Here is a 13469-nt window from a genome sequence, read left to right on the forward strand (position 1 = left end):
CTATTGTGTGTGATTATACTTCTGTAGGACAGAGGGTTTTAGAGCTGAATTCAGATTTGCTAAAAATCAAACAGCATATTGTAAAAAGTGTGTAATTTCACTTTTAGAACCACCTAGAATATTTCATAGGGAATTTATGCTTTTTCTGCTTAAGATGTGTCCTTGAGCAGTTGATTACCCTCATCTCCTATAGCCATATTCATTACCCAGAATTCCCCATTGTTTCTGGATACAATTCCTAGCTAGAAGACTGTTCTCAGGCAGTTCAGTCCCCCCAAACTTCAACTTGGCTGAACATTTTCAGGGAGAGGTGGAAGAACTGACAATAGAGTGTCATGGAGCAATTAAGCAACAGATAGGAGAGCTGTCAGTGGGGTGGACTGCTCCAAACAGACTCCAGAAAAGCCTTTCACCAGCTATATACATTTAAGAAGAATGAGAGATTGTGAAGAATTCTGCTACTGTCATATCCCATCTGTATCATAGTAACAGAAATGATATAAGCTTTCACAGTACTGACAGTAAGTGGAGTCTTACTGTACCACACCAGACTAGTGCATGTTCTCTATGTGAAACACAAAGTACAGTGAGTGTTTTCAGGAAAATTGTAAAGGTATTTATGAGTTACATTGAAATTGTATTGATTCTGTGAGTCTGTGAATTTCTTTCCTTTCTCTCAAAAAGACAGTTTAGTTGATATACAGCTAAACGAGTCAGTCTCTCAAGGGGAAATATGTTGTAAAGTGTAGTAGTGATAGAAAGGCCCTCTGATACATGACCAGGTTACTGTATAATGCATTACCTTACCCATCCCCAACCTTACAAGTCATCACTAAGGCCTACCACAAAAATGTAGCTGACTTCTAATGCTGAGAAATTAAGGCCTTACAAATGGATTTTTCATGAATAAATCACATAAAATCCTCTCTTTCAAGTCCTCAAGCTGATGTCATGTCATTGGGAATAAAGGTACATTTGATAAGACTATGAGAAATAAATTTACTGGCAAACTACTCTTCTACACTTGTTGTATTATTATCATTTTGAATCTAAATGATCTAAAAGCAGTTGAAAGCTGCTTAAGAGTTTGGGATGTTAAATTAATCAGAGATGATGGATTACTGTGCAGATGAGATTGAGTGATATCATGAATTCTTGGCATGTGACCCCAAAATTAAAGGTAATGTCAAATTGTGTGGTTGGTATGTCTATAAGACATTTCTAACCTGGAATTATTATGTAAAGTAGATGATGTGATATTATTTTCCTCTTGGTTTTGATGGCCTGTTTGTCGAAGAGAAATCAGAAGCATTAAGTCAGTCTCTGTATGAAAGTCTGCAAGGAATGGTATCAATTTGTCCTGAATGTGAAGACCCTCCATATTGCTTCAGCAGGAATTTGGAAGCAGTGCACCAGTCATACCTATCCTGGCCCTCAAATCTGCATTCGCCACTCGAAGGTGGAATCCTAGTGGACTCTTTCTAGGCTGGCATGTAAGGACCCTGCCACTTAGGGCTGACATTAAGAATTGTGTGACAGGCTTGAATCATTGTTCTGCTGTTTTCCCAGTGTGTTTCTGTGCATGCCCTCAACTAGAAGCATAATTGACAATAGGATGCTGTGTTTAGGACTGAGCTAACTTAAGGGAAAAACTACACTGAGGTATTTTTACATTAAGATAGATTGCCCATAGTCAAAAACACTAAAAAGTAATACACTGTCATTCCAGTGATGATGAAAGTTATAATACCAGTTTCATTTATCAATGTTGGTCTGAATTTTTGTACTTCAGGTACAGATTAATAAGAACTTGAGTTACACATTTTATTAAATAGAAAAACATAATTGTTTTGTTCTCGGGTTTAGGAGCACAGATGGAGTGTAAAACAGGGCAGGTGAAGGAGACTTAAACACAGATTTGTAACAATTTATAAGTTGGATTACAACTTGTAAGTAAGAGCCATGTGATATAAATAAATCTTTCCTCTGTGGCACATTTGAGCTATATATTGGATATAAAATAGCAATTAAATGGCTGGAAAGCAGCTGGTTGCCTGTCTATAAGACATCTGTTTTTTTTCCTCGGCTCAGGAAGAACTTGCTGCTACAGCCAACTGTTGTGTTTTGGGGACCTGTTTTATTTTCCACCATAAAATGTAAGTGTAATGTGACACAAACTGATTTCCTCTTTTGGATTGCTTAGAAATTTTAGGTTCTTTTTTTTTTTTTTTTTCCTTCTTTTTTCTTTAAGATCTCTGCTGCAGAAACCTCTGTTGCTTCTGCCATTTTTTTCTGCTGCTGTTCCTGCCAGCCTCCTGACCCACTAGTTGGGTTGGTTTAATCGTTATATTTGGCATAGATTCCCTGCCTTTAAAAGGCCCAGCACCTTGTCTCAGTGGTGTTTTTATTATTTAATATAGGCCAGGGAAAGATCATGATGAAATACTTGTTTTATGAGCTAAATACAGCCATCTGAACGCTTTTGAGTCAGGAGGCTGCAGCTATGCCTATGGAGGCTGTCAGCACGACTATCAGTGCTGTCTCCTCGTGCTCTCTACTAGCCTGGAGTCATAGGGGATGTTTTCTTTATATCTTTGCTGATTTCACACCCTCATGAGGAATGCTGAAGTGTTGAAACAGTGTGGAGGCATTCACTTGTTGGAGAGACACACAGTGCAGCACTATGAGCTAAAGCTCACAAACTAAAATTCTTTCTTTTTAAGGAACATAAGAAATATGATTTCCTTTCTAATATGAGATGAATGGAACTTCTGTATTTCTGAAAACCATTGAGCTAACTGAAAAGTCAAAAAGCCTTCTGCTTTTATTTTCTATTTTGTATTTCCTGTTTTCAAAAGTTTCATGAAACAATCACTGACAGACAAAGAAGCTGAAGCTAAAGATCACTCTTTCCCACTTTTTTGCTCAGGACTGGTTAGTAGTAAAAACGTTATCTTTTCTGGAGTGATGAAATGCTTATATATTTTTCTTGTGAATTTTGGGGAATTAATTGAGGTATAATCTGGCATCCTGTTTATCTGTGTAAAAAAAGCAAATTAGGTATTTTGTGTGGTATCTCTTTTAGAACAAATTATGGAAAGAGGATCATTACATATAATTCTAGTAATGTAGAATGGATCACAGAATGCACACCAAACTTGCTTTCAGCAGTGATAAAATGTAGACCACTGCAGGATCATGGTAAATTCACTGTTAAAGTTATCACTTCACAGTTTTCACTAAATTATTATAGCAATTGAATTAACAGGCTGAGACAACAGGGTGAATATTTAAGGAGCTATTCGACGTTGTTATATTCCAGATGAGTTCCTGCAGAAGGAAGGAGAAGCTGTAGCTGTAGTAGAAGAAAGTTTCTCCTTTTACAATGTTTAGTCAGAGGCATGTTTATTTGAAGACTCATCCCTTGGTTGCACCGCATTGGTGGTAAAATGGGAGGAATCTCACAGTGAGCAATTAAATTTAGTCAAAACCTTCATCCATTTTAGCTAAAAAAATATATATGTTCAAGTAGTTTTGAAGAAAGCGTGCACTCTTTTGTCCTTTAAAAGTATGTAATCTGATTTGGCAGGGCACATTTATGGTGTCTCTGTGGTAGAATTTCTATTAAACTTATGTAAATGCTCCCATTCTTGAGAAAATAAGCCAGATGAGTTGGTTTGAGACATTCATTAAAGCCTACTCCAAAACATGTTTTATATGAAAAATGGCTTTGCTACTGAGAATGATTGGTATGTCAAGAATTTCATTTCAGGCAACATTTTTGTTATTAGAACAAGCTTCTGTTGTCTACTCAGAGGTTTTGTTCAGAAAGATATAATGCAAGATAGGAAAAAAGAATCCTTCCAGTGTTCTTATCTACTATGCAGTACTTCTATTGTAAGCATAGATAATAACAATTCTAATATTTTTTTTCATTTCCTTGGGTGCTGCTTCTTATAATGGTCCTTATGATTTTACTGCTGGTGGCCAAAAAAATAATCAAAGAGCTTGTTTGTCAGTGAGCAGTGTACTTGTTTATTGATACCTTAGAACTGGAAGCCTTAAAGGTGATCTTTTAAATCCTTTTTTACCTTTTTGTATTTCTTGTGTAAAATACAAAGACTATCACATTAAAGCATTTTCCTTATTGGTTTCTGCATCATTAAAACCTGATAAGACCATTTCTCTCCTCTTTATATTTTGAAAGACTACCAGTTTTTGAGAAGAATAGAAGGAAGGGAGGATAGGGTACGTCTTCTGGTGACATCAGGCTCAAACCACCCCAAGAGGAAAATTAACTGTAAATGGGGAGGAAAATGAGAACTTGATTAAAGCCAAAATAAAAAGGAAAAAAAAAAAAAAGAGAGGAAAAAAAAACACTCATAATTTGTAAGGTGGGTTTCTGTGGTTTATACATTGCTTTGTTTTTGTTTATATCCTGTCCCACCCTTGCCCTTCTGGAGATATTATTAATTCATATTATTATGGTAGACACCTACCATACTTTTTTTACTACAGTGACTATTTTCTATTTTTTGCACAACCCTTGTTTCCTGAACAGCAACCACATTTCCAGAGACTGTTTGCATATGCCAGCAGCAGATAAGTTAACATGTTAAGCAGCTGGGGCAGCTAAGGAATGGGGGTAATGCACTGGATGGTGCTTGATCTCTCTTTTTTTTTTTTCTTCCACCTATTCATTTATTTATTTACTTTTTTAAAACTAGACTAGAGAATGAAAGCTTGTAATACTTGCTGGGACGTAAAACACCTGAGTAATATATGCTGCCTCTGACCATAGGCTGGCAAGGCAATGTTCATCACAAGATCTTCACAACTGCTATACAACTACTACTATAAGGCACAGCACAACATCATCACTGGATCACATGAGCTCCCTGGATGTTAAAATATTACATGGTAGCTAATTGCAACAAGCATTTTCTTAATGCAGTTTTTGTCTTCTCTAGTGTGTACAAAGTACAGTGTCATGGCCAGTAAGCTATATTGCTGGAGCTTCTGAAAACCCAGGAATTGTTTGGACATCTTTGGACAAAGAAAATTAGAAGGAAAGGAAATAAAAGGATAATGAAAGAGGATAATGACCTTGGCACCCAGTGTCCCCTCTCAGGTCAATGTCAAATAAAGAAAGGAATGGAATAAAGGATAACCAGCAGACTTCTGCTTGCCAGCTGAGCAAGCTACACACTGCATCCTGGAAGAGTCCTGGGGCATGTTTTAAATACTCCTCTATCCTATCTCCAACCAACAGGATCCTGTTATTTCCAAACACTTCCCTGCTTGCCTGTCTCTGAATGTCAGCCTTAGGTAAAATTGACACCAAAGCATTTAAAGAATCTGTAATAATTAGTGGAGGAAGTTTATTATCATTTGGAATTGTGCTTGATTATTTAAAGGTCATCTCTCTTCTGCACATAATCAGTTTTCTTTGCTTTTGTTTTTACTTTAACATCTGCCAAACTGAAATAATTAATGGGAAATTAAATATAGGGGCAAAAATGACTTTTATGTACAGATCACAGTATGGCTGGTTTGGAAAGGGCTTCTGGAGGTCATCTGGTCCAACCCCCTGCTCAAGCAGGGACACCCAGAGCAGGTTGCCCAGGACCATGTCCAAGTGGCTTTTGAAGGTCTCAAAGGGTAGAGATAGCACAGGCTCTCTGGGCAACCTGTGCCAAATCTTGGTCACCCTCACAGTGAAAAAGTGTTTCCTGTTGTTCAGATGGAAACTCCTGTGTTCCAGTTTGTGTCCATTGCCTCTTGCCCTGTCAGTTAAGGAGGGGATAATAGCCAGCTGTGAACTAAGTAGATGGAAGTTAATTTATATATTTTGTTCTCATGTCTAACTAAAGTATGCAGCACAGGAAAGTCTCTGGCAAAATCTTTGGTTGATTTCAGGGAAAGGAAGGTGTGAATCTTTCAGTTCATGCTGAAATGCCTTCAGCATGGCCAGCCACTCATGGATGCAGGCATTGGCACTAGATGTGTCTTTAATTCCAAAGTGTAAAATATTACCTTCAGTCAAATCCATGAGCATTCATTTTTCTTCCAGAATTTGGTCTTCAGACCCACAAATCTCAGCATGAAGCACCACACAAATCTTTAAAACTGGACAGTGGGTAGGATGTGCTGCTTTTAATTCTCTTTCAACCTCTGCTGAGCTGCTATTCTTTAAATTGCTGCTACAGCTTCCTAATTGCCCTCCCCAGCATTATAAGTTTTGGGGTTTAATATTAATATTATTCAACAGTTTCTTCTTGCTTGCAGGGTGGAAGATAATAGCCACATCACAGCAATACAGCACTAATGGCAGACACCAGCCCTGGTGGTATCATGGCTGTGTCACATCATGCAGAATGCTGCGGGTTGCCGGGTCACAGGGGTGACATGGAAGATTTTTAGGAAATCTTTTGGGACTTTTTAAAGAAAACATTTTGGGACATTTTCTTTTGAATAAGGATTGCATAAGCCTCAATTTCTTAGGAAAAGAGTCCCCACAGGCCTTTCCAGGCAGACCAGCTCCTTGAGTGCAATGACTCACCTTCCAATATCCTTCACCCCAGTTCCAATTATCCTTTTGATCACAGCTTTCCATTTGAATGGAGAAACTTTGTTACTGATAGCAAATCTGTTTTTCCTCACATAAGGCTAGAGACCCTACCCTGCCTTTTTCACTAAACAAAGAGCATGAAACAAAAGGGAATGGCAAAAGCATTACAAAAGCCCCATCCTTCCCTCTCCACCAATGCATTTACCTACAGCTGCACAAAGGAAAACAGAACTGTATTATTCTGTATTATCTGCAGAGAAGAAAATGTAGCCCATCTTTTCTAGTGTCTTGGAGAAAATGTCTGTATTACAAAAAATTCTCAGTCTACCTCTAAGCAACCAGCTCAGGATGCTAGAATTACTTTAATTGTGTTAACATGGCACTCTCCTAGGTCTATTCATCTGTCTGAGTAGTGCCATCAGTGCAGGGAAAACACTATTAATATATCAGTACTTCTTCAGTGCCTGTGCAAGCTAGCCTGTTCACATCTAACTGATACATTACATTATCTAGACTTAGACTTGTTTTAAGCCTTGTTGCTAAAGCAGCAAGATTACAAGTGCAGAATAACACAGACATTCTTGGACAGTGTTAAAAATTGTTTGGCACAGGGTAAATAGGTGGGAAAACAAACTCTGAACTGCTGTTCTGCTCAGCTCTCACAGCCAGCTGGCCCACAGTCCTGGCTGGCCACTCCAGAGCATACATGATCCATCACTACTGAGTACCTTACACTAAGTAAAAAGCCTCTCTATTCTTAACTATGTACATAAGACTAACCTACACATTCATTTCAAAACCTGCAGGAACAGTTTCTACTGACTATTGTCAGGTATCTTACTGTGTATAGTTTAATCAATTCTGCATTAAGAATCACCTGGTGAGTCTGTGGGATGGCCAGATTTTCCACCCAGGATATTATTCTGCACACTGAAAGGTACAAATGGTGTCTATTATTCTTCCAATTGCAGAAGAAGCTCCCTGGGGCAATCACTGTTTAAAAATCCCAGCTGGATTGCTCCTGTGCCTATTAGTCATATGCTTTGTCATGAAGGTGGCTGGGAATTCAGCCAGTCACCTTCTCTCAGATCAGATCATGGTCTCCAATCAATCCATTGTCTCATCTATGAAGATGTCTAGCAGGAGAGCATGTATAAAACCTAAGGAAGTGCGCTGTGTGGACATAACAACACAGCCCCAGTCCCCAGCTACTCCACAATTACAACTATTGGACAAACCTGAATTTAATTAGTCTGTCTAGGTTTTAGTTTAACTTTTTTATCTCTTGCCAGAGAAGCACATGGTTTTAGTGATTTGAACTTCTAGAGAATGATAGTAAGCTAGTCTGGAATTCCCCTTCTCTGCCGTATGATCAGACAGCTTACAGAAATCTCTGAGAAGGTCCATCAATAATCGTCATGAATTGAGCCAGATTTAAGTAGGAAAAAAAGAAATAAACATAAGAGGAGAAAGCAGACATAAGGCTCTGAGCAGCTATGAAAACAGACGTGCACTCCAGGTAGCTGTCAAGACTTAGATGAAACCATTTTCATCTTTTACTCTGAGCACAGTGGAGCTGTCTCTCCTTTGTGCTGAAGATCACAAAGACCTGGGGATGTAGAAGTAGCAGTTGCAATGTTAAAGGTCATTTCATACTATCTAGCCCTTCTCCTGCTGATCCATGTCACGTTGTTGGCAGCCACAGAGATGGAACTTCAGGGTAAGTTCAATGTCCTGAGGGTCTCCCTGGAGTACTACAGACATTTGTATTTGGACCTGCTTTGTTTAACATCTTTATCAATGATCTGGAGGATGTGACAGAGTGTACCCTCATTAAGTCTGCACATGACACCTGAAGGGGGGCCTGGTTCATATACTCAAGGTTAGGGTTGTAATCCAGACAGGCTAGAGGACTGGGTTGACAATTTTGTGTAACTCAGCAAAGACAAAATGCAAAGGCCTGTATGTAGGAAGGAATGATACAAGCTAGGAGTGTCTGGATGGGGAGCAGCTCTGCAGGAAAGGCCCCTGGGGACCTTGGTGGGCAGTGAGTTGAGTTGAGCCAGCAGTGGCTTTTGCAGCAAGAAAGGTCAACAACATTCTTGGGCTGTGTCAGCAGAAACACAACCTGCTGATTGAATGAAGTGATTATCCTCCTGTACTCCATACTTATTAGTCCACATCCAGTCTACAGCAGCCCATTCCGGGGGGCCCGGTGCAGAAAAGATGTCAATAAACTGCAGAGAGCTCAGTGGAGGCCAACAAGATAGTCAAGTCTGAACCAAATGCCCTGTGAAGAGATGCTGGAGCTGAGGAAGCTGGGCTTGTTCAGCCTGATGAAGAGATGGTTTCTCAGGGACATAACAGCCATAAGTGCCTGTCTCAGGGACATAAGTGCCTCTGGGGAGGGTATCAGTGGAACAGAGCCAGGTTCTTCACAGCAGTGTATGTATAAGGAGCTGTGAGCGGATGTTGAAACAAGATAGGTTTAAATTGACAGTTAAGAGAAACGTTTTCCCCATGAAGATGGTCAAGAGTGGAGCAGGTTGCCCAGAGAGGTTGACTAGTCTTCCTCCTTGGGGTTTTTCAAGACTCGGATGGATGAATCACAGAGCAACCTGGTCTGATCTCAGAGCTAGCCCTGGTCTGAGCAGGACATTGGACTAGAGACCTCATGAGGTTCTTTCCCACCTGAGTTGCCCTATGAGTGTATGATTCTCTTGGAAGACGAGTGATTTCTGGCTCCTGTCATGAAATAGTTTTTCATCTCAGTATTTCAGTTTGCATATTGATCTTCTCATACTAATTCTAATCTCTTCATATCTTATCCAAAATATATCTTTGTTTTTCAGGTATTGTCAGAAGTTAGTCTCTGCACTTGAAGGCTATAAAAGACTCAGTTTTATTACTGTTATTATTTTTAATCTTGAATTTTGTTAGCACTAGGTGTATGTCTTTAATTTCTATTGAGCTTGACAATTTTATGTAGCAAGCTGTCAAGGGCTTAGTTGTCTATGGCAACAAAGCCTAGACCTCCACATGAAAGTATTTACTATTCTTTACCCTGATTCCAGTGTGATAGAAATGTTCTATTCACCTGAAGATGAGCATCTGATTCAGAAAGTTAGCAGCAGTCACTAGTCAAACCAGAAAGTGGGAAAATGGGTCTCAACACTTCCTTGGTTTGACTGACTGAATAAAGCAACAAGGTATCAAGTTCAGAAATTGCTTGCCTGTCAACTTGCACTGTGTTCTACTTGCACTCTAGTCAGAGGAAATCTGCTCAGTTGCTAACTTTTAATTTGTTATTATTTCTTGGTTTAGATAATAATATAAATTTAAATCTTTACATACCTTGGATATAGGTTTATGTGGCCAACCTTGTAGGAGTAATAACTGAAGATCTGAATTTAGATTGAACAGATTATTATTTTTCTTTTAACAAATGATTGATAAATATTGATAGAATTGTATCGATAAGCCATAGTGATAAACCTACACTAGACTGAAATGGCTTTTGAAATGGTAATGTTCTTCAAAATATGCAAGTACACACTATAAGATGCTCTTTCCCCTATTTCTCTACCTGGGACATACTCATGATGTCACTGTAAAGAAAGCACACACATAACAGCATATAATATGTATATGGTGTCACTAATGTAACTGATGGACTTGGACTCACTGTCTTTACAAAATGACATTGTTACCAAAGAATTAAATCTTTAAATAATCATAGAATCATAGAATTCTTTGGGTTGGAAGGAACCTTAAAGACCATGTAATTCCAACCCCCACGAGACTAGGTTGATCAAAGCCCCATCCAGCCTGACCTTGAACACTTCCAGGGAGGGGGCATCCACAACCTAACTGAACAACCTGTTCCAGTGCCTCACCACTCTCTGAGTGAAGAATTTCTTCTGAATATCTAATATAAATCTACCTTCTTTTAGTTCAAAATCATTGCTCCTTGTCCTGTCACTACAGTCCCTGATAAAGAGTCTCTCTCCCAAGGGGGACTCTAGTCCCAAGGGACTCTAATAAGTACCATGACTTCTATCCATCCAAACTAGTAGTTACCATTCATTAACTTACCCGTGTTGGATCAGTGTTTGGAGGAAGAAGTGATATTCCTTTAAATTCCTTTTCCTCAAAATTCCTTTAATTCCCTATCATTTTTTAGCAGTTTCCTGTGGTTCTTGAAGAAGAATGAAATGAGGCATCTAATTGCAATTTAGAATTCATTATCCACTCCTTCTACAAGCCACCACAAATTAGCCAGGAGAGGCCAATGTCAAATCATTTGGAGAACCTGGCAGAATACCAAGAGTAAGAACAATTACCTGACTTGGAGAAATAGTAAGAAGTTTGCTTAATGAATGATGTAGTTCCTTAAATTAATTTCAACACTCCTGTCCATAAACAGAATTTTAGATGGTGCTACTGAATATGTAGAGCCACAAAGGAATGCTTTTTAAATTACTTTCAGTCATAAGAATTTGAGGTTTTGCAAAATCTGCCAAGAAAAGAACATTTTCCTATAGGATTTTTTAAGTTTTCCCTGAAGCGTGGATAAACTCTAATACATACAAGTACTGCATATAAATTAGCAATCACATCTAAAAGCAATGGACTGAAAAGAGGACCTTTTAAAAGGTGACATTTATTTCATCAGGAAAGTGTTATCTTAATTGTCAGTAAGTTTATATTTTACTAATAATTTCCTATGCTTTTTGCAGAGGAAAGTTGAAATGATTTCTTTCCAAATAGTCAAGATGCATCTAAAAGATCCATCTTAAGTAAAAACAAGGCTAGGAGCATGTTTCTGTTTCACTGACCACTGTGCATTTCCAGGTGTCCCAGATGAAGCAGATGTATGAAGACAGATAAGCTGTGATGCACTTTTAACCAGGTGTGAGCCATTTCTGGGAAATTAGATGTAACCTGGTGCTTTCACAACTAGCCAGTTGATTGCTTTTATTTTATTTTATTCTATTTTAATTTAATTTAATTTAATTTAATTTTACTTTATTTTACTTTATTTTATTTTATTTTATTTTACTTTATTTTATTTTATTTTTTTCCCCCAACAACTGAAGAAGCAGAGAAAAGCACCAAGACTGAAATGATGAAAATACATTCTGTACTAAGAGAAGAAATTCATAGTTGTGACTTCCTTGATTGTTCCTTTGGTACATGCTCTTGTGATGGTCAAAATGCGTGGCTATATGGACGGGTATGGACAGATCCTGAGTTCAGTGCTGGCTAGGCAAGGGCACAATTATCCAAAACCTCTCTGTCTGCATTTACCAGTGTGTGGTGTGATAACACCACACACCTTTGTGTGTCACATATTCTCACAGTTACCAAACCATCACAGCAGTGGGAGTATGTGAAGGTCTGACTGGAACACATGCCTAGCAAAAGTCATCACCAGACAGAGTCTGTAGTTCTTGTCATCTTCACAAGTCCCATAAGAATCTATGGGAATGTCTGTAGCAGAGGGTGCAGGCAGCCTGAGCTAATACAGATTAAGTAACAAGTAACAGGATGTGAATTTGCCAGTTAGCAGATGCATGGTTTGGATTTCTTGACCATCCCTGTTAAGCACATACTGAATTAGAAACATGTCCCAGGGTGTGAAGGAGCACTTACAAAAGGCTGAATAAAAGAGCTACATTTATGTTTACTCTTCCATGCAGCGTGATTCTGTATTTTTCAAGCTGTGCCATTCTATGGGAATCTTATTTTCAGTTCACATACAAGCAGTATATAAGCAAACAGTAGCCACATTTAGGTATGTAAATTTATTGAAATCTGAATAACACTTTAGAACATCAAAGGAAATAGTACTTCATTAGTAGTTTGTCACCTCTCATGTTTTAAAACAGGAAAAAAATAACTCTACAGTGAGATATCTAGTTTGATTATTTTGCTTTCAATCATTAGAATACACACATTTTTCAACTTGTAGAATATCTTGAAGTTAACATGCTAAGAGAGTAAAACGTTACACATTGCATGCTTTTGTTCCCTATCCAAGAGTCTTCTGACAGCAACCTGATGCCAGCTACATTTTCAAAAGTTCCTTCTCCTTATTGAAGATAATTGGAAGCATCTGCTCCATTATCAAAGTGTACGCTACTGTGCTTATAGCTATAGCTGAAAACTGTGATTGCATCATATCCAAACATCTCTTCATCTTTCCAGCTTCAATATCATTTCATAGCTCTGATCATGTACTGGAGTAAGGAGTTGGTTATTTTAAGTAGTCATTCCTTGATTTATATCAATTTGAAGAAATTGCAGAACTGTATTTTTCAAGTCAGTTCTTTCTCTGCTTGCTACCTGTGAAGTAAAAATTATGCACTTTCCAAAAGAGGTTCAGTGGCTGGTGACCAGTGATAGGTTCCTCTGCCATTCCTGAAATTTTGTGTTACAGCTTGGCTCACATGGCAGCAGCAATTCTGTGGTACAGAAGATCCCGAGTCTCAGAGGTCTGTTCATGAAAATAATCAATCTGGGCATGCCATTCCCTTTGGTTTATGAGGATCCTGTCAGGCTGACTGCCCAAAAACAATCAAAGAAAAGAGATTCCTACACTTTTAAAGGATCCTGTAGGCTTTTTCTAGTACCATATTTTACAGCTGTTGCTGGTCACAAGGGTCAAGAGCCTGACAGTGGGGATTGTCTCCATGGGTATGTTCAGTGAGCTTGTGACAGATAGGCATAAAGTTTTAGTCACAGACATAAGGGTGAAATAGGGTTTGCAGCTCTGCAGCAGAGGCTGCTTTTCTGTCTGCAGAGGAGACTGTGTTTGCCTATAGGTGGTAGCTCCTATTCAGAAGAGTTCAGACACAAAATATGCAGGTCATTATTGCATGAGAGCATTGCACAA

This window comes from Cygnus olor, chromosome 3, assembly GCF_009769625.2.
Source record: "Cygnus olor isolate bCygOlo1 chromosome 3, bCygOlo1.pri.v2, whole genome shotgun sequence".
In the NCBI taxonomy this organism is placed as follows: domain Eukaryota; kingdom Metazoa; phylum Chordata; class Aves; order Anseriformes; family Anatidae; genus Cygnus; species Cygnus olor.